This window comes from Schistocerca nitens, chromosome 1 (genome assembly GCF_023898315.1).
Source record: "Schistocerca nitens isolate TAMUIC-IGC-003100 chromosome 1, iqSchNite1.1, whole genome shotgun sequence".
Classification (NCBI taxonomy): Eukaryota; Metazoa; Arthropoda; class Insecta; order Orthoptera; family Acrididae; genus Schistocerca; species Schistocerca nitens.
In genome coordinates, this window is record NC_064614.1 from 305,844,931 (window position 1) to 305,869,481 (window position 24,551).

Sequence of the window (24,551 nt, forward strand, 5' to 3'; positions counted from 1 at the left end):
AAAGGCAAAGGCCCCGAGTTCGAGTCTCGGTCCAGCACACTTTTTTAATCTGCCAGGAAGTTTCAATAACTTGTAGTGTGACATAAAATTAAATAAAGCATACTTAAAACCAGAAAACACAAGAGATAAGCGAGAAATTACACGTTTCTTCAACCATATGGGTAATTCCTAGAACATTTTCTCCTCTAATCATGCTACGGCTTTACACGGCGTGCTTTCCTTTCGACAAAAGAATCTATTGCCTCATCAAAGTTCGTCAAACGTTTTGCTGCATGGAAAAACGAAATTTCGTTGTCTAATATTGAAAAAGCAGTTAATACAAATAATACCCAAGACTAGCGTGGCTTCACGAGCTGATTATGTGTATTTTGTTACTGTGTGCTTGATAAAACGAAACAGGCCTGTCTAATATAGCAACAGTTGTAATGTACACCAAATAAACGAGATTGTTTTGGAAAAATGGTCATTTTTATGACACGACAGAATATAATTTACGAAGTGCCAATAACAAATGTCTGTTAGGCCTACTACAAGCAAAAAGCTTTATGTTAGCGAATATTTTCACATTTCATTCATACGCTCCAGCTTCTCAAGCATGAGATCGAAAAACAGTAGTACGAAATATTTACATAAAGTTGGAATAGTCATATTCTTCTATAATTTGTGTGATGTCCCCGTTTCTTCTCCTTCCTCGTTCTAACAAACAATCACGTCATCACTAATTCTGTAACTACTGTACTTCTGCCAGTGTCAAAACTTATTCTCCGGTTAACTTCACTAGCCCTACCACCATCACCGGTTTAGTTGTCCCACATTTATTCACCGGTTAAGCGTTATTACGTGTTCGTACAACGCGTTTCCCGCACTACTCCCAGAAAAGAACTTAAGCGCCTGTTAGCTATAGAACTGGCCCTTACTAGTGTAGCGATCTGGCCAAAAATTTTATGTCAAAATGGATACAGCGAGAAGATAGTACGCAATTTATCTCACCTGTTATTCCTGTTAGTCGTCTATTTCCACTCAGGCAGTCTGAATCTATGGCTTTCGCTAGTAATTATAACAACGCTGATCATTCACAAACCCAGTCAACCACATAAACAGCGATTGGCATTCGTCCGCTCGGCTTTATTCCGCTCAGTTCCTATAGCCCCGTCGCATTTTGTCTGCAGGAAACTTTATTTCTAGATGCGACGGGGATTCCCCTGGCGGAGACATCACGTACACTATATGCGCATTCAAAAATCAACTTAGAACGTGAAACTTCCTGGCAGATTAAAACTGTGTGCCGGACCGAGACTCGAACTCGGGACCTTTGCCTTTCGTGGGCAAGTGCTTTACCAACTGAGCTACCCAAGCACGACTCACGCTCCGTCCTCACAGCTTTACTTCTGCCAGTATCTCGTCTCCTACCTTCCAAAGGTAGGAAGTTCGAGTCTCGGTCCGGCATACAGTTTTATTCTGCCAGGAAGTTTCATATCAGCGCACATTCCGCTGCAGAGGGAAAATCTCATTCTGGAACTGAACATGTTCAAAAACCAACAGGGACGCGTTTCAAAATAATATGAATAATCGATAGACCAACATGCGCTGGATGCTAGACGCTTTTTGAAACAAGGTTCTTTTTCCTCAAGAATATGAATTTGTCGACCCCCCATCCTGAAATTGCTGCCGGGGACAGACGCCCCGGTCTGCCCCAGCCACATAGATCCGGGCCTGTTGCGCATGCGTGAATCTGGGAGCTTGGGTGCGCCAGCTTATATGACATTTATTTACAAATACGTTAGAGCCGTGACTGTTCGACTCAATGTTCCAAACGTATTACAAATAAGACTTTTGACAGTAGAACATCTTTCTTGCAGTAGAGCTGTAAGCATGATACATCGCCGTTCCACAAGTGAGCCATATATATGCACAGACTCACAGTACAAAACGTCGGTCGCTAGCAGCCTTCCAACGTAAATATCGCTGAAATCGCATACTGTCGAAATGTTATGCAAATCAACATTAAAATTTAATACTGTCTGCCCGAAAAATATATAACTATTTCCCAAATACTATTAAAAAAGTAAGGAAACAATTATTTTTATATAACTGTTTCGACAACTTAAAAATAATGGTTTGAAGATAACCATAGAAAACGCTTCAGTTATTATAATGTTGCAAGAGCATAAATAGATTTTGGAAGACGGGCAGGGGAGCGGGATGGAGGACGCGGATGCAAGGTGCACTCGGCTCGGAAGAATTCAAGCAGCCTGCTGAGAAAATCTTTTAGAAATCAACGAACTCTAGAATGTGCTGTCATCACATTCCCCTTCTGCTCTCCACAAAACCCTCCCCGTCGTTCTGCTTCGAAACTGGTTTTCATAATTTAGTACCGCTGGGGTGACCGGATTGTGTGATATTTTGCCATTTGGGCTACTAATGATTGAATTTTGACCAGATCTTTTAAAGAAATACTACTACACCCGTTTGGGTAATATTTTTATTGGATTTCATGGTGATAGAGGCAAATCAAAGTGTATTTTATGCACTACTTTCAATTTAACGTTATTTGTAGTTATGATTACCGCTCCGCTGCCTTGTGAAATACTGAAATATTACCAAGTTCTATTAGTCTACAAATAACACACCAGTGCTAACATTAAACTGATATAGATGGGTAATTAGGCTATAATACTCGTAGTAGCGCGTACATATTTTCAACTTACCATAACACTAGTGGACGATTGAAAAATGGTTTTCCTCTTTTGTCTTCTTACGAACTTACCTGAAATTAGAAGCTATCACAATAGTACACAGAACAAAAGTAATAAACGGCAACGCTTACACTGGATTCAGTTGCAAGTAAGTACGGACTGATTAACAAAGCACAATTGAGCTCAAGTAAGGCCAACAATGTCCAGTAGTTGGTTTTGGATAAAATATGGATGGGCGATAACTAATAATGCTATCGACATAGCAATAATTTATATCTGTCGATTGCGTTGTTGACTATCAGCAGTGCGTAGCCCTTTCCAAATCAAAATATCTTTCATTTTCACTAAATGGCAGCTAGGTCGTGTGTAAATTCAGTTAGGTGATAGAGGGGGTCCGCAACCAGTGGAGCCCCCCGCCCCCATTGCCTACGTCCTTGGTGAGTACTAAACATAATTACGTACGTGCAAGACCATCCGCAGCATATTTTTAAAAAATAATGAACAGATTTCGAGTAAATCCGCAGCAATACGACCGTTCAGTGTATAAAAGAATACTACGGATATTCGAGAGAGAACAAGGCGCACTTGTTACAAAAACTGACGTCTGCTCGTTTCAAGATACGGTTTACAGGATGTGCATCATAGTAGCCTACTACGTTATGCATATCAAACTGCGCACGTCATAGATTACAATGATTTCAAGGAAAGCAGTGGATACTTGCATAACTTCGAACAGTGCTACAGACCTGGAAGACGTAAGATATTGAAATTTCAAACAAAGCGTCAACTTGACAATGCACAGCAAACTGCGGAAGCGGGCCGAAAATTTGTAGATGAGATAAACAAACTTATCCCATCGTTCAGTAAGGAATTTATTAACACCGACCAGTCGGCATCTGAAGAGAAGTTAGAGGTACCAACAGAGTTGTATCAAAAGCAACTAACATCAATGCCTTAACGAGTTCGTCTACTATTATGCCGACTCTTAATCTGAGAGGTAAATTGGACTGAAAGTTACATACTGTGCTGCGAGATGTTGGAGGTGCTGCACCCCCTACGATTCGTTCTCGTGTGCATGATCTTGCAAGGGCAGTACGGAATATTTACGACACAGAAAGCGAGAGCGGGAAAATGGGCTTAAGAGAACTACGGCAAAGGTATGAGCACTGCTTTTCGCCAATAGCTGGCCAAAATAACTTGCTTTTACTTGACTCCTGGTCTGAGTATAAAAATAATACTTCTTTAGAGCAACTATCCCTTCTGAAAAGTGTGTGAAATTGCAGTTCATACCACCTGAAACCACAGGCGCAATTCAGCCTCTGGATGTTTGTTTTTCTCCTTGCATATCTGCAGCTACGTTCTAAAGGATAGCCAGTTTCACGATAAGCTCCACGAGAGACTATTTCTCATTCCGTTGCACGCCATCACGTTCCATCAGTTCTCATTGCTCCGTGACACCAATGTGATTCTGCATTCTTTCTTTAAGAGTAGATTCCTAGATGAACATCCTGCACAGTTGGTAGCTCCCGAGGATTTCTCCTTCGATCTTGATGATGCGAACCTTTGTGATCACTGTGGCGTGCCATTTTTAATCCGGTGTCCACGGAGCAAGTTAATGGTTTGTTTTGAAAATTTCTTGAATATCGACGATGTCCATTTTGAGAAGATTAAATACATACATCTCGCAGGAGGTTGATCTCTGCACCTCCTAGACACTAGTTTTTTGTCGCCGCCTGATGCAAAGTGTGAGTTATTAGCAGGTAATATTTTTGCTGTCATAATTGTTAGCACAACACTTTCAAATGAGCCTTACTAAAGATAGAAATTGCGACTTCGCACTCAGCATGTAGCTGTTTGAAAGTTAAACGAGAATAAATTACAAGTTCATAAGTCTGCCACAACGACAGTCGCCATCTTCTTCGGCGAGGAGGTCACAGACCCTCTAAGTCCACAGCTGGCAGCTCCCAGGGTCACGAAATAAGACGCAGCAACGTCGTGGAGGTGGCTCTCGAGTGAGAATCCTGATTGACGGAATCCTTGCAGAATCGGCGCCTGGCTCAGGAAACTCATTCGGAGCGAACTGACTGGTCTGGCCCGAGTACCGCCCTAAATACCACTCAGCGGTGATCGACAGGCGGGCCTATTTTCGATCACGTGTCTTGCCAAAGAGAAAAGGTCCATGCAGCCCACAGCCTCTAGCGGTGCTTGGATTGCCTTATGGTGGGCGCCCGGACCATAGCTGTCTGTCTCCCGGAAAACTATCCCCGGTGAGTTAGCTATCTTTGAAGCACTAATGTGACGTTGTTTGCTGACACTGCAGGCCTCAGCACAGTACCAAAACGGAGACGCCTGGTTACTTACGTGTCTTGAACTCTATAGAAAATGCGTGCAAAGTTCCGAAAGAATTAAGAGGAAAAGACTGAACAACACACACGATGTGGATCATTATGAGCTATTTATTTTCTTAATTACAATTTCTACTTAACGCAGCTGTATTTAACGTTGATTATCAGTCGCTATCCCGTGTGGGGTTGCTAGTCGCCCATCGGGCGCCTCCCCAGGTGGCGGATAGGGGAAAGCCTCCCAGATATGGGTGGCACCGGGGAAATGAAATACCGGGGGTGGACCAAAACAAGCAGCGTGGTGGCGTCTGTACTCTAGTAGAGCGGCCTACCAAAGGCGTCTGTACCCCATGTCAGGGGCGGTCTGAAAATTATATCGCCAATCCGTTCTGAAGCAAGCGTGGCGATTATGCTTCTCACCTTCGAGTTATGTTGTGTGACATTAATGTTAAATTTTCCGGAGTAATAGCCCCACATTCGGATCTCCGGGTGGGAGCAACTTTGATGTCCCAAACACCAAGTGGTGCTGAGAAGAAGATACAGACTCTTCAAGTCTGTACATATAACTGTCGCTCTCTAATAGGCAACGACAGACTAGAAGAGATCGAGAAAGAGTTTACAAAAATCAACTGGAGTACTGTTGGTTTAAGCGAAGTACGCCGAAAAGGGGAAGACTGTCTCAGTTGCGCTCTGGCAACTTGTTTTACTTTTGTGGCGACCCAGAAGGAAAACTCAATGGAGTTGGGTTCTTAATCAACAAAAATATTGCTGATAGAGTATCTGTCTTAGAAGGAACTTCCAGCAGGACAGCTCGAATGGTCCTGAAGGTGTCGAATAGGTATAAAATACAGATTTTTCAGGTGTACGCTCCCACCTCAAGTCACCCTGACGAAGAAATTGAATCCTTTTATGAAAGTCTGGATAACACCTTCCAGATGGTCATTGGCGATTTCAATGCAAAAGTTGGCACCAAGAAACAAGGCGACACAGTGGTGGGCAACTATGGGATTGACGACCGAAACGATAGAGGTGAGAGATTAGTCCAGTTCGCTGAGTATACCAGTATGTCCATCAAGGATACGTTCTTTAAGAAGCACCCTGACCGAAAATGGACTTGGAGGAGCCCAAATTTCAGTGTCAAAAATGAGATAGACTTTATTCTGTCAAATATTCCGCAGATTGTAAAAGACGTATCAGTGCTAAATCAGTTCAACACTGGCAGTGATCACCGTTTTGTGAGAGCAAGGGTCGAACTAATGTAAGAAATGAAAGGAGTGAACTTATGAAAGGGAAGAGAAGGGTAATCAACCTCAAAAACCTGGAAGAACATTCTTCGAAATTCCAAGAAGTCCTCCAAAACAAGTTCCACGTAACTAAAGATTGTGATTTGGCGGAAATGATTGTTTCAAGTGCACAAGAAGTCGGTGGCCTATGCCAAAAAAATAAACAACCAAAGAAATTCAGTGCCAAAACTGAAACCCTTTTACAACAGAGGAGAGAAATGAAAATCCAAACCGATCGTGACATGGTTGCGTATTCCGAACTATGTAAGGCAGTGCGAAGAGAAATGAAAACTGACATACAGAAATTCACTGAAGACACCTTACGAGCAAGCTTGGAGAACAAGACAAGTTTAAAGTCAGCCAAACGCAAACTCACAATCGGTAAAAAGCAGATTATCGCACTCGATGGAAATGACAGTCGAATCACTGAAAAGGAGGCAGTTTTGAAGTTCATAAGAGACTTTTATAGCAATTTGTATAGCAATCCAGGGGAAAATTTGAGTGTATCTAATTTAAATGATATACCTAGTGTTCCAGATATACTCCCATCGGAAGTCAAGTGTGCTCTAGATAGCATGAAGAAGGGAACAGTGCCGGGTGATGATGAGCTCAGCGTTGACATCCTCAAACTGGCAGGAGAGGTAACAATAAATCACTTGGCAAAAGTATTTACTTCCTGCCTGCACTATGCTTCAATCCCACTATCGTGGAACAAGGCTAAGATTATTTTGATACACAAGAAAGGAAGTATTCACAATATTAAAAACTACCGTCCTATCAGCTTGCTCTCAATTTTGTACAAAATTTTCACAAAGATCTTGCTAAACCGAATTAGTTCCACCCTAGACTCAGCCCAACCTATAGAACAAGCTGGATTCCGAAGCAATTTTAGCACTATTGACCACATTCTGACCGTTAGTGAAGTGATAAGCAGAGCGAATGAATACCAACTGCCTCTCTGCATTGCCTTTGTTGACTTTGAAAAGGCATTTGACTCCGTTAGCCATGTAGCTGTCCTCCAAGCTTTGAGTGAGCAAGGAGTGGGAGCAGCATACATTGAAGTGCTCAGGAAAATCTACGAGAATTCTCCAGCTTATGTTAACATCGGCGAATCAACTCAAGAATTCCGCATTATGAGGGGTGTCAAGCAAGGCGATTCCATCTCCCCAAAACTGTTCTCTGCTGTATTGGAAATGGCTATGTCAAAGCTGAGCTGGGAAGGTAAGGGAATTAGAATTAATGGAAGAAGGCTTACCAACTTGAGATTTGCTGATGATATTGCCTTACTGGCCAAAGACTTCGCAGAGCTCCAAAACTTAGTTACGGATCTTGCATCGGAATGTCAGCTGGTTGGCTTGAACATGAACCTTTCCAAAACAAAAGTAATATCCAACAAATGGGTCCCAGCTGGAGATGTGAAAGTCAAGGACAGTCTACTAGAAGAGGTCAGTGAATATGTCTACCTTGGCCAGATTATAAATATGAAGGGAGACATAAGGCCAGAAATCTATCGACGCATCAAGCTTGACTGGCAAGCATTTGGGAAGAATTCAAAAGTATTCAGATCAAAAATGCCAGTAAATCTGAAGAAAGCAGTATTTGATCAATGCATTCTTCCTGTGATGACGTATGGCTGCGAGACATGGACACTGAACTCATTCACAAAAGGGAAACTTAGGACAGCACAGAGAGCCATGGAGAGATCAATGCTGGGCTATACAAGAAAGGACAGGAAAAGGGCAGATGAGATCCGGTCTGTGACAAAGGTTAATGACATCTTAGAGAGAGTAGGTTCCTTGAAATGGCAGTGGGCTGGCCACGTTGCAAGAAGAAAAGACAACAGATGGACGAAGCTAGTACTGGAGTGGAGTCCGAGATAGCACCGGAGGCCTAGAGGAAGACCACCAGACAGATGGGACAAAGACATCAAGAAGATCGCTGGTAACACCTGGCAGAGAACTGTCCAAGACCGTCCCACTTGGAGAAGACTTCTGAAAGCCTACCTGAATCCACGACTCGAAGAGGCCACATCATCTAATGATTGAATTGGCTGATGATGATGATGATGATGATGATCAGTCGCTATAGATTTTGAAGCGCACAAGTCTTCATCATCACGAATATGTGGAGACCATCGACATACTAGTGTATGTTTATTAACGATCTGTGATTATGAAATAATATAATTAACAGATGCGCGGCACTTCGATGGTCAACACTTGTGCCTGATGATGGAGCCATGAGCGTTTCGAACTCTATATAGATTAATAATCAACATTAAATGGAAAGTTCAAGTGATATAAATGCGTTTAATTGAATGAAACGTGGGTGAAATAACGCCGGAAATCCGCCAGCTGGAGCATGGAAACTAACGAATACATCTCCAGTTAACAGCGCTGGAAATCACCACTGAAGATGTTTCACAAATAAAAGAAGGTAAACGCGTATGGCTATAAACAGACTGCCTTCAGTTAGTTGCATAGACAGAACATAACCTCTATGAATTTTAAAGCAACTAAGGAAAGACTGAAAACAGAAAAAAGGACTATTAAATACGACTGTGGGAAGTAGATATAACAAAGAGAGCAAATAGTTCATTATTCCTCGCAACAAGTTTGTATCAGTTGATGTCCCCATATTTTTCCAGCAATACGGAAAGTCTACGATAACCTGTACGGATACATGTGGTAAAAACATTTTTCGTCATTGGACCATACTTCTCTGCGTTAAGCATTCTGCTTTTTTTTTATGTCCTGTGTCAAACACTCCTGGAGGCTTTATGCTGTATTTTCTAAATGAAACCCATATTTTCTTCAGATTTTTAAAATGATCATGTGCATTGTTAATATCCCTTTTTACGAGAACAACTCAAAATGTGTTTGTCCCTCAACAATTGAAGACTGGAAACGTGAAACGCTGAACGTGCCAACATTTAAATATTTTCGTTTCTTTCCTGTAAACTACCTAATGTTCCCTGGCTGATATCTTGAGATATGTTGGAATTACCAGAGAAGCCTCATCGTACGTCACAATACTTCCACTATATTTAGCAGTACGTAAGTTCCTTCGTGACGTGTGGAACGCTGAATGTGCCGAGAGTGTCTGTGGCGGTAAACATGTTATGACCTATTTCTAGCTCACTTTCCTACAAGCAACAAGCAATAATAGCTTTTGCTTTATTTCAGTTATTTTCGATGTCAATCTTTTGTGTCCAGTGCTTTATAGTGGAAAGGAATAGCAATATTAGAAACGTGTAGAAGAATACTGAGCTAAGATTTCAGGGAACGCTGTATGTAACAAACAGACAATTGTTGCTCAGAAGGAACCAATACAACGTGATGTAAGATCAAATTGTTAGAATTGAACTGCATGTTGTGCAGCATAATGAAATAAAATATTGTGTAATTATGGGGTTCAAACTGCGTGATCCTCCCATTCTAAGAAATATTCCATGTCTTCCACTGACCTACAAATTAAGGGCTGAAAAAAAAATGACCAATTAGCCATAGTCGATCTTGTTGTTGTTATTGTTGTGGTCTTCAGTCCTGAGACTGGTTTGATGCAGCTCTCCATACTACTCTATCCTGTGCAAGCTTCTTCATCTCCCAGTACTTACTGCAACCTACATCCTTCTGAATCTGCTTAGTGTATTCATCTCTTGGTCTCCCTCTACGATTTTTACGCTCCACGCTGCCCTCCAATGCTAAATTTGTAATTCCTTGATGCCTCAAAACATCTCCTACCAACCGGTACCTTCTTTTTGTCAAGTTGTGCCACAAACTCCACTTCTCCCCAATTCTATTCAATATCCCCTCATTAGTTATGTGATCTATCCATCTAATCTTTAGTATTCTTCTGCAGCACCACATTTCAAAAGCTTCTATTCTCTTCTTGTCCAAACTATTTATCGTCCATGTTTCACTTCCATACATGGCTACACTCCATACAAATACTTTCAGAAACGACTTCTTGACACTTAAATCTATACTCGATGTTAACAAATTTCTCTTCTTCAGAAACGCTTTCCTTGCCATTGCCAGTCTACATTTTATATCCTCTCTACTTCGACCAACATCAGTTATTTTACTCCCTAAATAGCAAAACTCCTTTACTACTTTAAGTGTCTCATTTCCTAATCTAATTCCCTCCGCATCACCCGATTTAATTCGACTACATTCCATTATCCTCGTTTTGCTTTTGTTGATGTTCGTCTTATATCCTCCTTTCAAGACACTGTCCATTCCGTTCAACTGCTCTTCCAAGTCCTTTGCTGTCTCTGACAGAATTACAATGTCATCGGCGAACCTCAAAGTTTTTATTTCTTCTCCATGGATTTTAATACCTATTCCGAAGTTTTCTTTTGTTTCCTTTACTGCTTGCTCAATATACAGATTGAATAACATCGGGGAGAGGCTACAACCCTGTCTCACTCCCTTCCCAACCGCTGCTTCCCTTTCATGCCCCTCGACTCTAATAACTGCCATCTGGTTTCTGTACAAATTGTAAAAAGCTTTTCGCTCCCTGTATTTTACCCCTGCCACCTTCAGAATTTGAAAGAGAGTATTCCAATCAACATTGTCAAAAGCTTTCTCTAAGTCTACAAATGCTAGAAATGTAGGTTTGCCTTTTCTTAATCTTTCTTCTAAGGTAAGTCGTAGGGTCAGTATTGCCTGACGTGTTCCAGTATTTCTACGGAATCCAAACTGATCTTCCCCGAGGTCAGCTTCTACCAGTTTTTCCATTCGTCTGTAAAGAATTCGCGTTAGTATTTTGCAGCTGTGACTTATTAAACTGATAGTTCGGTAATTTTCACATCTGTCAACATCTGCTTTCTTTGGGATTGGAATTATTATATTCTTCTTGAAGTCTGAGGGTATTTCGCCTGTCTCATACATCTTGCTCACCAGATGGTAGAGTTTTGTCATGACTGGCTCTCCCAATGTTGTCTACTCCCGGGGCATTGTTTCGACTCAGGTCTTTCAGTACTCTGTCAAACTCTTCACGCAGTATCTTATCTCCCATTTCGTCTTCATCTATATCCTCTTCCATTTCCATAATGTTGTCCTCAAGTACATCGCTCTTGTATAAACCCTCTATATACTCCTTCCACCTTTCTGCCTTCCTTTCTTTGCTTAGAACTGGGTTTCCATCTGAGCTCTTGATATTCATACAAGTGGTTCTCTTCTCTCCAAAGGTCTCTTTAATTTTCCTGTAGGCAGTATCTATCTTACCCCTAGTGAGATAAGCCTCTACATCCTTACGTTTGTCCTCTAGCCATCCCTGCTTAGCCATTTTGAACTTCCTGTCGATCTCATTTTTGAGACGTTTGTATTCCTTTTTGCCTGCTTCATTTACTGCATTTTTATATTTTCTCCTTTCATCAATTAAATTCCATATCTCTTCTGTTACCCAAGGATTTCTATTAGCCCTCGTCTTTTTAGCTACTTGATCGTCTGCTGCCTTCACTACTTCATCCCTCAGAGCTACCCATTCTTCTTCTACTGTATTTCTTTCCCCCATTCCTGTCAATTGTTCCCTTATGCTCTCCCTGAAACTCTCTACAAGCTCTGGTTTAGTCAGTTTATCCAGGTCCCATCTCCTTAAATTAGCACCTTTTTGTAGTTTCTTCAGTTTTAATCTACAGTTCATAACCAATAGATTGTGGTTAGAGTCCACATCTGCCCCTGGAAATGTCTTACAATATAGAACCTGGTTCTTGAATCTCTGTCTTACCATTATATAATCTATCTGATGCCTTTTAGTATCTCCAGGATTCTTCCATGTATACAACCTTATTTTATGATTTTTGAACCAAGTGTTAGCTATGATTAAGTTATGCTCTGTGCAAAATTCTACCAGACGGCTTCCTCTTTCATTGCTTCCCCCCAATCCATATTCACCTACTATGTTTCCTTCTCTCCCTTTTCCTACTGACGAATTCCAGTCACCCATTTACGAAAAAGCCATTGTCAAGCGTCTGATACCAAATAATTAAACGTCCACGTTCCAGATAAGCAAATATTAATTACAAACAATCAATATAATACATAATTAATATTATATTTTATTTTATTTATTTATTTATTTTATACCATGACTATTAAATTTTCGTCTCCCTTCACTATCTCAATAATTTCTTTTATCACATCATACATTTCATCAATTTCTTCATCATCTGCAGAGCTAGTTGGCATATAAACTTGTACTACTGTAGTAGGCGTGGGCTTCGTGTCTATCGTGGCCACAATAATGCCTTCACTATGCTGTTTGTAGTAGCTTACCCGCACTCCTATTTTTTTATTCATTATTAAACCTACTCCTGCATTACCCCTATTTGATTTTGTATTTATAACCCTGTATTCACCTGACCAAAAGTCTTGTTCCTCCTGCCACCGAACTTCACTAATTCCCACTATATCTAACTTTAACCTATCCAATTCCCTTTTTAAATTTTCTAACCTACCTGCCCGATTAAGGGATCTGACATTCCACGCTCCGATCCGTAGAACGCTAGTTTTCTTTCTCCTGATAACGACGTCCTCTTGAGTAGTCCCCGCCCGGAGATCCGAATGGGGGACTATTTTACCTCCGGAATATTTTACCCAAGAGGACGCCATCATCATTTCATCATACAGTAAAGCTGCATGCCCTCGGGAAAAAATACGGCTGTAGTTTCCCCTTGCTTTCAGCCGTTCACAGTACCAGCACAGCAACGCCGTTTTGGTTACTGTTACAAGGCCAGATCAGTGAATCATCCTGCAACTACTAAAAAGGCTGCTGCCCCTCTTCAGGAACCACACGTTTGTCTGGCCTCTCAGCAGATACCCCTCCGTTGTGGTTGCACCTACGGTACGGCCATCTGTATCGCTGAGTCACGCAAGCCTCCCCACCAACGGCAAGGTCCATGGTTCATGGGGGGATCTTGTTAAAGTGAAATACAGGAAATTTAATTTCTCGTTTTGTCAGTAATGTCAAAACTATAGTCTTCGTTACTGCTCTGAAATACGTGAGGTGATGCTGTTCACATTCAGTGATTCCTTGCAGGTGAAGCGTGGCTCTTACATTTTTACGTTAACTTTCATTTTTATATTTTTTAAGTTCTAAATTTAATTCACTTTTGCAATACTTTTTTTCTGTCAGGCGTTACAGGTAATGTGAAAGTAGAAATGCAACTGAAAAGTTCTATGAATGCTCTCAAAAAATAAACGAAACCAGAGCTACAAACAAAATACCTTTAGTGGCCTTCAAAGTACGCACCATTAGCTACAACACACTTGTGACATAAGTTAAAAAGCTTTTTGTGGAATCGCTCGAAGCACCGTGATGACGTTCTGTTGGATAACCGCATAATTACAGGTGATGAGACCTGGTGCTGCCAGTACGATCCGAAGACCAAGTGACAGTATATGGCATGGTATTCATCGTCTTCATAGCCTCTCAGGAAAAGTCAACTGACAAAATCGAAGATTAAGACGATGCTCATTGCTGTTTTCGACAGTAGGGGCTTGAACCGCCATGAATTTCTACCCGAGGGAGGCGTGGAAGACGAAGAATACATGTCATCGGCTGTCGCTTGGTCTCCAGATCCTATTGGCAGCATCCGATTTCCTCTTCTGTAACATGCCGCTGTCCGACGAGTGAGCCGGCCGGTGTGGCCGTGCGGTTCTAGGCGCGTCAGTCTGGAACCGCGTGACCGCTACGGTCGCAGGTTCGAATCCTGCCTCGGGCATGGATGTGTGTGATGTCCTTAGGTTAGTTAGGTTTAAGTAGTTCTAAGTTCTAGGTGACTGATGACCACAGATGTTGAGTCCCATGGTGCTCAGAGCCATCCGACGAGTGACCGCTGTGTTTCGAGTGGTCCGACAAAAGGCGTTTGCTGACTGTTTCAACAGCTTTACAACCTATGTCAGAAATGCGTGGGAACTAATGATGATTACTTCGGCGACCAGTAAAGGTATTTTGTTTGTAACTCTTGTTTATTTATCTTCTAAGAGCATTCGGGGAACTTTTCAGACGCACCTTCTATCATGATTTGCATTCCTTCGAATAAAATTATTTGTAAAGCGAATCTGTCACCGTTTTTTGCTGTTTTCTTACATTTTGCCATTTCAGCGTTTCGCATTTCCAGTCGAATATTATCAAACAACGTACGCTGTGATTTTTAAGGGAATGCCAGTTTTCGGAAATTAAAGTAAATTGCTTCGTTTGCAGAATGTAGTGTCCGAAGTCATTAACATCAGCCAAGTGCGCCGCAACCACAGTATGTGAGGAGCTTACGTCCGCAGGGTCCCGGCGCGGCGCGGCGCGTGCTGTGGCGTTTAAGGCGCTAACGAGCTGGCAGAGGCCCCGCCTATTAAGTTATCGCGGCTATCAGATGCAGACTGGCGCCGCCATCCGTCTGTGTCTAGATCTCGGCGATACGCAAAGTCCTGACCCGCCGCGTGTGCGGTAAACATATTGCACTTTCAGGCCTCCCAATTAAAATTCTCACTTTTCATCTGTTTAACGAGAATATAGTCTCTTAAGGAGCATAAACGGAAACTCTGTCGCTTCGCGTAGGGGATCAGAGCGTGTCAGAATGTTTTTAATCCCTTATTGCCCATTTATGATCAAAGAGACGTAACTACCAAAACACCGTACTTTGAGATAAATCGATTTAAAGGCTTTATACTAAAAACTGAGTACTTTCTAATAATTTTTCGCACAGCTTTCTACGGTAAATAAGAAGCATATTTCATTCATTGATGTTTTCTACTAGTTAGTACATATTATAGTCACTCGGTAGATGCTAGTGAAATATTTTATGAAATTGTACACGTATCATGGCTGCTGTATAACTTACGGTCTACAAAAAAGTAATATATAGCTTCCAACCCCAGTGAAGAATACTCCTATTTCAGCGATTTAGCTACCCTACGTACGCGATCTCTTGGTTTGTCGTACCTCCTTGGCCTCACCACTTCTACCTAGTCCTTTATATTTTACTCCATATTTTCAACCGACGGGGGAAGACAACGGGATACCACCGCAGTGTTTTGTTGCCTGCTGTTAAATATTCCGGAGATATAAACAGTCACCCAATCGGATCTCCGAGGGCACAGCCGCGAACAAAACTATGAAAATCCAAAGAATTTACACAAATTGCGGCTTGGAATGTACAAAGATTATGCCAAATCGTAAAGGTACAAATTGTGTAAAGGGAATACCAGCGATCTAAAATCGGGATATTACGTCTAGCAGAGACTCCCTGGAAAAACAGTAGGCACTTCAAAACAGCTAACGGCAGTACAGTATTTTTTATGGTAGATCAGATAACTCCATCAATGGTGGTGACATGTTAATACACAAGGTATGCAATGCCGCGGTGATTGAGTAGAAGCCTGTCAGTGACCGAATAATACTAGTAAAATTCAACGCAAGTCCTTGCAAGCTAAATGTGAATAGGCATACGCACCAAATTCAACAGCTGATGATGAAGAGATAGAATAATTTTATGAATCTCTTTCTAACTGCCTTCAATCAGTACCAAAAAATGGTTCAAATGGCTCTGAGCACTATGGGACTTAACACCAGTGGTCATCAGTCCCCTAGAACTTAGAACTACTTAAACCTAACTAACCTAAGGACATCACACACATCCATGCCCGAGGCAGGATTCGAACCTGCGACCGTAGCAGTCGCGCAGCTCCGGACTGAGAGCCTAGAACCGCGAGACCACCGCGGCCGGCAGTACCAAAACAGGAAGTTCCCACACTGCAAGGAAATTTTAATGCTAAGGGGAAGTGGGACTCATCAGATGAAGTACAGGGTGATTAAATTAAAGTTTCAAAACGCTGCAGAAATAACACCACTGGTCAGAATGACGTCAAATCGCAACGGAATATTATCGGAGATGGGGGGAAACGTATGGCAGAAGAAAAAAATAGTGTGGAAATTGATCAATAGATCAATAGATAACGCTGTATGTGTCAGAATACGTAAATGAAAACACCTGTCATGCGCACGACCACTGAAGTTGGTATAAACACGCCGGGTACACGGCTTTTCCTCCATTCGCATCTGCGACGTTCGCCATAACTGTTTCAATGCAGGACACCGCTCTGCATGTAAAGCTGTATTACAAGAATGATGATCTACACACGTCACTCTGCAGAAGTTCCGGACACTGAAGGGTTTGAAAAAAGGCCTTGGTCCGATGTCTGCCGTGGGTCTGGAGTAAATGATTCGGAAATTCGAAAAGACTGGTTCTCATGGTGTGCAACCTGATGGAGAGAGGAAACGAATTGATCTCATGTCAGTGGAAGCAGTGGCCACAGTAATGCAGGAGGAGACGAGTGGTGGTGTGCAAACGTGTAGTGCACGGAGAATGGACCGAATATTGAACATATCCGTGAGCACGGTGCGTAAAATCGTAAGAAACATCCTTCTTTCTTATCCATTCAAAATTACCCATGTGCACGAGTTGCTTCCCGTTGACCTGACAGCAAGAGAGACCTTTGCTTTAGAATTTCTTGCTCGCGTGGAAGTAGATAATGACTGGCCGTGGAAGATTTGGTGGACAGAAGAAGCCCACTTCCATCCGACAGGATATATCAATACACAGAATTGTCGAATATTGGCAACGGAAAATCCACATGCACGTCAGTCAGTACCACTTCACCCCGATAAGGCCACTGTGTGGTGCCTGTTTACGGCATCATTTATCATAGGGCCATATTTTTTGAAAGAGTTATGTGCTTCTGGTCCTGTTACCTGTACCGCCACTGGTAAGCGCTATGAGTGTCTCTTGTGCAACCACATCATTCCAGCTGTCCAACAGCGTAGATATGTGGATGGGATCATTTTTTGCAAGATGGCGCAGCACCGCACATTGCAAAACCAGTTAAGCAGCTGCAGCGCCATTTCGAAAATGCTAGAATTATCAGCCGCCATTTCCCTACAGCCTGGCCTTCCCGATTACCTGATCTTAATCCTTGTGACTTCTGGCTGTGGGGCTATCTGAAAGATGTTGTGTTCTGTGTTCCGATTGCATACTTAGCTGCATTGAAGGCATGCATTGCGCAACACATTCAAAACGTGAGCCCGGAAACATTTCGGTCAGTTGAGGAACATACTGTTTCTCGATTTCAACTTGTCGCAGAAAACGGTGGACAGCATATTGAACATGTTTTGTGCCAGTCCCATGAAAATTATTGATGCTTTTTATACAGTTTATGGCCTGAGGACAATTAAAAACGGATGTGATTGATGCTTTTAATGCGGATTTTAGCCTCAGGACAATTACAAACAGATTTCTACCATCCGATTTGATATGACCCGACCGTAGTGGATGGGCTTACGTGACTAACAGTATCGCACCTGTACACCCATGCACACCGAGTAGTACAGTTTGTTTAACATCAAACGTACACCTTAGGCATTTTTAAATGATTCATTTGTCATTTGTAGTCGGCCACTCTTAAATTATGATGCTTACAGCGCCATCTGTTGCTACATTTTGTAACTATTTGTTTTTCTTCTGCCATACGTTTTCCCCCTTCTCCAATTCAGTTGCAATTTGACGTCATTCTGACCAATGATGTTATTTCTACAGTGGTTTGAAAGTTTAATTATAATCACCCTGTACTTGGCTGTCATGGTTTAGGCAAAAGAAATGGTCATGGAGATTCAGTTTTGCTAGGAAAGTGAGTTTGTTATAACCAACACCTGCTTCCTACACCATCCACGAAGACTTTGCAGCTGGACTTCACCAGGTGGAACGTACCGTAATCAGATAGTCAATTCATTGATTGGCTTAAGATGGAGATCGCCAATTAAAGACATTAAGACTCTTCTTGGTGCGACTGGGTTCTGACCGTCAGCTTCTATGTCTGGAACTGAGAATGAAACTGTCAAAATGTAAAAGGTACACCTCCAAAAGCAAGAAGATTACAGCAAAAGACCGCAATTGAAATTTTTAGGAATCGAATCCAAGAAACACTTTGGACCGATCAGTCAGATAACATGACATCTGCAAAGAAATGTAATTTGCTGGAGGAGACATTAGTTAAAAAAGCTGAGAAAGTAATCAACGGTAGCAAAAAGGTGAAGAATAAAAATAACTGGCTTATTAACGAAACCATAAAAATCACTGACGACAAGAAGGTACTGAACATGGCAGGGCTACTGGGAACTCATCAGTACCGCAAGTTATCGGCGTTAATACAGAGAAGCTTCCGAGGAGACAAAAATAATCACATCAAAGCAAAATGTGAGAGAACGGAGAAACTCCTGGATTGCAATGAGACCAGGTGCACGTTCAATGAAGTGAATAAACTAACAAGATCCTTAAAACCAAGAACATGGGACATAGAAGACGAAGATGGGACATGTCTAACCAACTTAGAACTACCTGCTGGTCGGTGGAGAACGTATTGCAACAAGTTGTACATGGATAAAAACGTAATACTTGGTTGTGCAAACTGTCCATGAAAGAAGGAACCGAAAAAAGAACCTTAAAAGAAAAAGTCCGAAAAGCTATAGTTAAATTGAAAAATAACAAAGCACCTGAACCTGACCTTATCACTGCCGAAATGATCAAAGTATCTGGAGATTTTTGTTTGAAAATCATGCATGAAATATGCAGCAACTTATGGAAAAACCGAACATGGACAGAAGACGGGACCATGTAGGTAATGATTTCGTTTCATAAGAAAGGAAATGCACAGCGATGTAAAAACTGATGTGAAAACTATAGAATCATTTAATTAATTTCACATCCCAGCAAGATTCTTCTAAATACCATCCATGAATGCGCGAAAACTTCCTTACATAAAGAAATAAGACCAGAGCAAGCTGGATTTATACACAATAAAGGAACGCGAGAGTAGATTCTCAATGTCAGACTGGGAAAATGTAGGGATTTCAATACCCCATTAGTTCTTTGTCTCTTGGACTATAGCAAGGCTTTCGACTGTATCCGATGGAAAGAACTGTAGAACATACTAGCAGAACTGGGCGTTCCTGATCATCTTATTACCCATATCAGAAATCTCTACTCTGATTGTAAGGAAATGAAATGAAATGATCGTGTGGCATTGTTGGTAATGCTTCTGTCATGTAAGTATATTTCCAAATCCTGCATGATAGTTAACATGTTCAGAAAACAGCTCTTGATGTATTCAAATCGTAACAAGTGACTAGAAAAGAAAAAAAATTGATCTCGACGTTGCAGCATTAGAGCGGCAGCTGATAGACCTCGAGCGGCTGCTGGAAATCGAACAGCAAGAACGTAAGTATATTTGTAAATATTGGTGTTAGACACTTTTTTCATCGTATACAGTTGTGTGAGATATATATTCTTCATTTTTGTGGATATTGTTACGGAGAAAGAGGAGGATGACAATCTAGCAGGGGTTTGCATCGAAAATGATGACCGGGAGACACCTCTTCCACCCTGTATGAACTTTTTATTTTTTCCGTAGTTGTGTATAATCAGTATCTCGCTGCAGGCAAATTCAGTAGAGCTTTTTTGCAGTTGTTTCTTATAATAAATATGTTGTTATAGACAGCTTCCATGAGATGGAGCAGTTGCTTCACAACAACAATTCCTGTGATGGTGAAATACCAGAGTGGGTGCATGAGATGATGCCTTCTGAAAAGCAGTGCCATCTCGCCCTTTTGGATGAGGAGAAGGAACTATTTGACTGGGTGGAAGAACTAGCACAAAGATCGACCGAACTACTCAATCCTGAGACGCAGAGTGTAAAAGGTGAATATAATGCAACCGTCGTCTTTACAGCAATAATGTTGATGTACTTAATTGTTGTTATGTATTTACTGCATATATTTAAAAAAATTGAGCATTTTACTTAATTTTTTTTCTATTATTCGTATGTTACAGAGGTATCACGAACGCCGCCACCATGACAGCTCTCTGTGGCAGGGGCGTCTAGAGCAGTGGTTGTGAGGGCAGGCATCAAACACGCACCCAAGCAATGTGCACCGCCGTGCAAAGTCCCGCTCGTGGCTGTGCGAGAGGCAGCGAAACAGCTACGGCCGCTGCAGTGCCAGCCCCAGCACCATCGCATACCCTCTGGCGTCCGTGGGTCGTTCAGTCAGAGAAACCAGGCTGGCGGTGGCGAAGGCTCCAGCATGCGGCAGCATCAACGAGCATCCTCTCTTCTGCCTGGGTGCTCCCACATGAGCTCACCTCCGACACCTCCTCCTGCTCCAGCTCCTACTTTTCGACCTCGACAGCAGCAAAAGGTATTTTTGCCTCGCCGCATACTCCTCACCCCAGAAGGCACCTCCTCCTCAACGCCATCATCCACCGGATGGACGCAGTCGTCTCCTAGTAGTATTGTTAATGATAATGAACCTGTGGCAAGCGTTAGTGCTCTATCCAGTCCTGATAGTGAAGGAAATCAGATTAGTGGCGTCATGGCTCTGAGCACTATGGGACTTAACATCTGTGGTCATCAGTCCCCTAGAACTTAGAACTACTTAAACCTAACTAACCTAAGGACATCACACACATCCATGCCCGAGGCAGGATTCGAACCTGCGACCGTAGCAGTCTCGCGGTTCCGGACTGAGCGCCTAGAACCGCTAGACCACCGCGGTCGGCAGCGGCGTCATGGGCCCTCTAGATGCTCGATTGTTGCTAGGGCCTTTGAGGGGCGTATCTCGTTCTCTGGGATTGAGAATCCGGCCAGAGGGTATTGCGACACGATCAGGTTTCTTGAAGCATGCCTCCTGGTGTTGGAGGCAGAGCTCCTCAATGCCATTAAATGTAACGCAGTGTTCTGCTACTTATTGACTCACCCCCCCCCCCCCCCCCCAAACAGCAGGATGCTACTGGGGAGAAAAGCCTGCACTACATATGGGGTGATAATGGCACCAAGTGGTACCATGAATCTACTTTGAGTGCTATACCAGCCCGGTTTTCCGAATTGGAACTAAGAGAATAAGCTAATTCACTCATCAAAATATCATACCTCGACACCCATATTCATGTCTATGATCCATTAGATCGAGGGTCCAGTTATATCAGACTCCCTGAGGATATTAAGAACAATTAGGCTTGTATTAACATTCAAACTGAAAAGGATGATGCTTGTTTAACTTGGTCAATCCTGGCTTGTGAGAGATATTACCATTACAGATACCGTCCTGAGTGCGCAACAACATGCAATGTACCAAGGAATAAAATCCCCAGAGGTTCTAATTTTGATGTTATCGAGTTCCTCGTAAAGATTCAGAACGTACCAAAATCTGAGGCAGAAAATCCCGTAATATAGGTTCGTGTTTATGGCCTGAAGAAGCAGAAGCGAGTCAGATGAGCACGACAAGCATATTGTAATTCGACCAATCCATTTTTCGAAATATGCAGTTGAGCATCATCTTCATGTAAACATGGTGCTCTTCTATGACGGTGATAATCAGCATTATGTTTGGAACAAAGAATGTCCTGAAACTTCCTGGCAGATTAAAACTGTGTGCCGGACCGAGACTCGAACTCGGGAACTTTGTCTTTCGCGGGCAAGTGCTCTACCAACTGAGCTACCCAAGCACGACTCACGCCCCGTCCTCACAGAAGTAAAGCTGAGTCGTGCTTGGGTAGCTCAGTTGGTAGAGCACTTGCCCGCGAAAGGCAAAGTTCCCGAGTTCGAGTCTCGGTCCGGCACACAGTTTTAATCTGCCAGGAAGTTTCATATCAGCGCACACTCCGCTGCAGAGTGAAAATCTCATTCTGGAAACATCCCCCAGGCTGTGGCTAAGCCATGTCTCCGCAACATCCTTTCTTTCAGGAGTACTAGTTCTGCAAGGTTCGCAGGAGAGCTTCTGTAAAGTTTGGAAGGTAGGAGACGAGATACTGACAGAAGTAAAGCTGTGAGGACGGAGCGTGAGTCGTGCTTGGGTAGCTCAGTTGGTAGAGCACTTTCCCGCGAAAGGCAAAGGTCCCGAGTTCGAGTCTCGGTCCGGCACACAGTTTTAATCTGCCAGGAAGTTTCATATCAGCGCACACTCCGCTGCAGGGTGAAAATCTCAATCTGGAAAGAATGTCCTGCCTCCTTAATTCCCAACTCAATAATCACAACTATAAACAGCACGTTTGCTTCAGGTGTCTACATACCTTTTCGGAAGAAAAGTACACTCCTGGAAATTGAAATAAGAACACCGTGAATTCATTGTCCCAGGAAGGGGAAACTTTATTGACACATTCCTGGGGTCAGATACATCACATGATCACACTGACAGAACCACAGGCACATATACACAGGCAACAGAGCATGCACAATGTCGGCACTAGTACAGTGTATATCCACCTTTCGCAGCAATGCAGGCTGCTATTCTCCCATGGAGACGATCGTAGAGATGCTGGATGTAGTCCTGTGGAACGGCTTGCCATGCCATTTCCACCTGGCGCCTCAGTTGGACCAGCGTTCGTGCTGGACGTGCAGACCGCGTGAGACGACGCTTCATCCAGTCCCAAACATGCTCAATGGGGGACAGACCCGGAGATCTTGCTGGCCAGGGTAGTTGACTTACACCTTCTAGAGCACGTTGGGTGGCACGGGATACATGCGGACGTGCATTGTCCTGTTGGAACAGCAAGTTCCCTTGCCGGTCTAGGAATGGTAGAACGATGGGTTCGATGACGGTTTGGATGTACCGTGCACTATTCAGTGTCCCCTCGACGATCACCAGTGGTGTACGGCCAGTGTAGGAGATCGCTCCCCACACCATGATGCCGGGTGTTGGCCCTGTGTGCCTCGGTCGTATGCAGTCCTGATTGTGGCGCTCACCTGCACGGCGCCAAACACGCATACGACCATCATTGGCACCAAGGCAGAAGCGACTCTCATCGCTGAAGACGACACGTCTCCATTCGTCCCTCCATTCACGCCTGTCGCGACACCACTGGAGGCGGGCTGCACGATGTTGGGGCGTGAGCGGAAGACGGCCTAACGGTGTGCGGGACCGTAGCCCAGCTTCATGGAGACGGTTGCGAATGGTCCTCGCCGATACCCCAGGAGCAACAGTGTCCCTAATTTGCTGGGAAGTGGCGGTGCGGTCCCCTACGGCACTGCGTAGGATCCTACGGTCTTGGCGTGCATCCGTGCGTCGCTGCGGTCCGGTCCCAGGTCGACGGGCACGTGCACCTTCCGCCGACCACTGGCGACAACATCGATGTACTGTGGAGACCTCACGCCCCACGTGTTGAGCAATTCGGCGGTACGTCCACCCGGCCTCCCGCATGCCCACTATACGCCCTCGCTCAAAGTCCGTCAACTGCACATACGGTTCACGTCCACGCTGTCGCGGCATGCTACCAGTGTTAAAGACTGCGATGGAGCTCCGTATGCCACGACAAACTGGCTGACACTGACGGCGGCGGTGCACAAATGCTGCGCAGCTAGCGCCATTCGACGGCCAACACCGCGGTTCCTGGTGTGTCCGCTGTGCCGTGCGTGTGATCATTGCTTGTACAGCCCTCTCGCAGTGTCCGGAGCAAGTATGGTGGGTCTGACACACCGGTGTCAATGTGTTCTTTTTTCCATTTCCGGGAGTGTATATTATTCCGTGATTTAGTCAGTTTTAAAATTTATACTGACTTTTTGATCACCCGGTACTATATGCAGCAGCGTACCAACATGCATGCTCATATGAATCAAGTCTTAACCGCTATGAATCTTATGCGGGGGATAATCCTCCTGTTTGGTTGCTCACTGAGTCTGAAAAACCCTCATGGGATGTTCATAACAACATCCCCATGACCGAATCAGAGGAGAATAAAAAATTATACAATGATGCGGTTAACTGTAATATTTGTTAGCTGCCATTACATAGAGAAGCTGAAACTCTCCGCAGAGATCATAGTCATCTTATGGGGAGGTTCCGCAGTGCAACTCACAATGCATGCAATTTTAAGTATAAGTTCCCATGACACATACCCGTTTTCTTCCATAATTTAAGCGGGTATGATGCTCACTTTCTAGCTGAGCAGTTGGCTAATTTCGGTACGAAGAAATATCAGATCAGTGCGCTGCCTGAGAGTGTAGGGAGGTATTCGTATCTCTCTCTCTCGAAACGAATGACGCCAAAAATTAAGCTCCACTTGCTTGACTCCTTTCATTTCATGTAGACTTCACTCCAGAAATTTGTTGACATTCTACTTCTGGGCCGGCCGTTGTGGCCGAGCGTTTCTAGGCGCTTCAGTCCGGAACTGCGCTGCTGCTACGGTC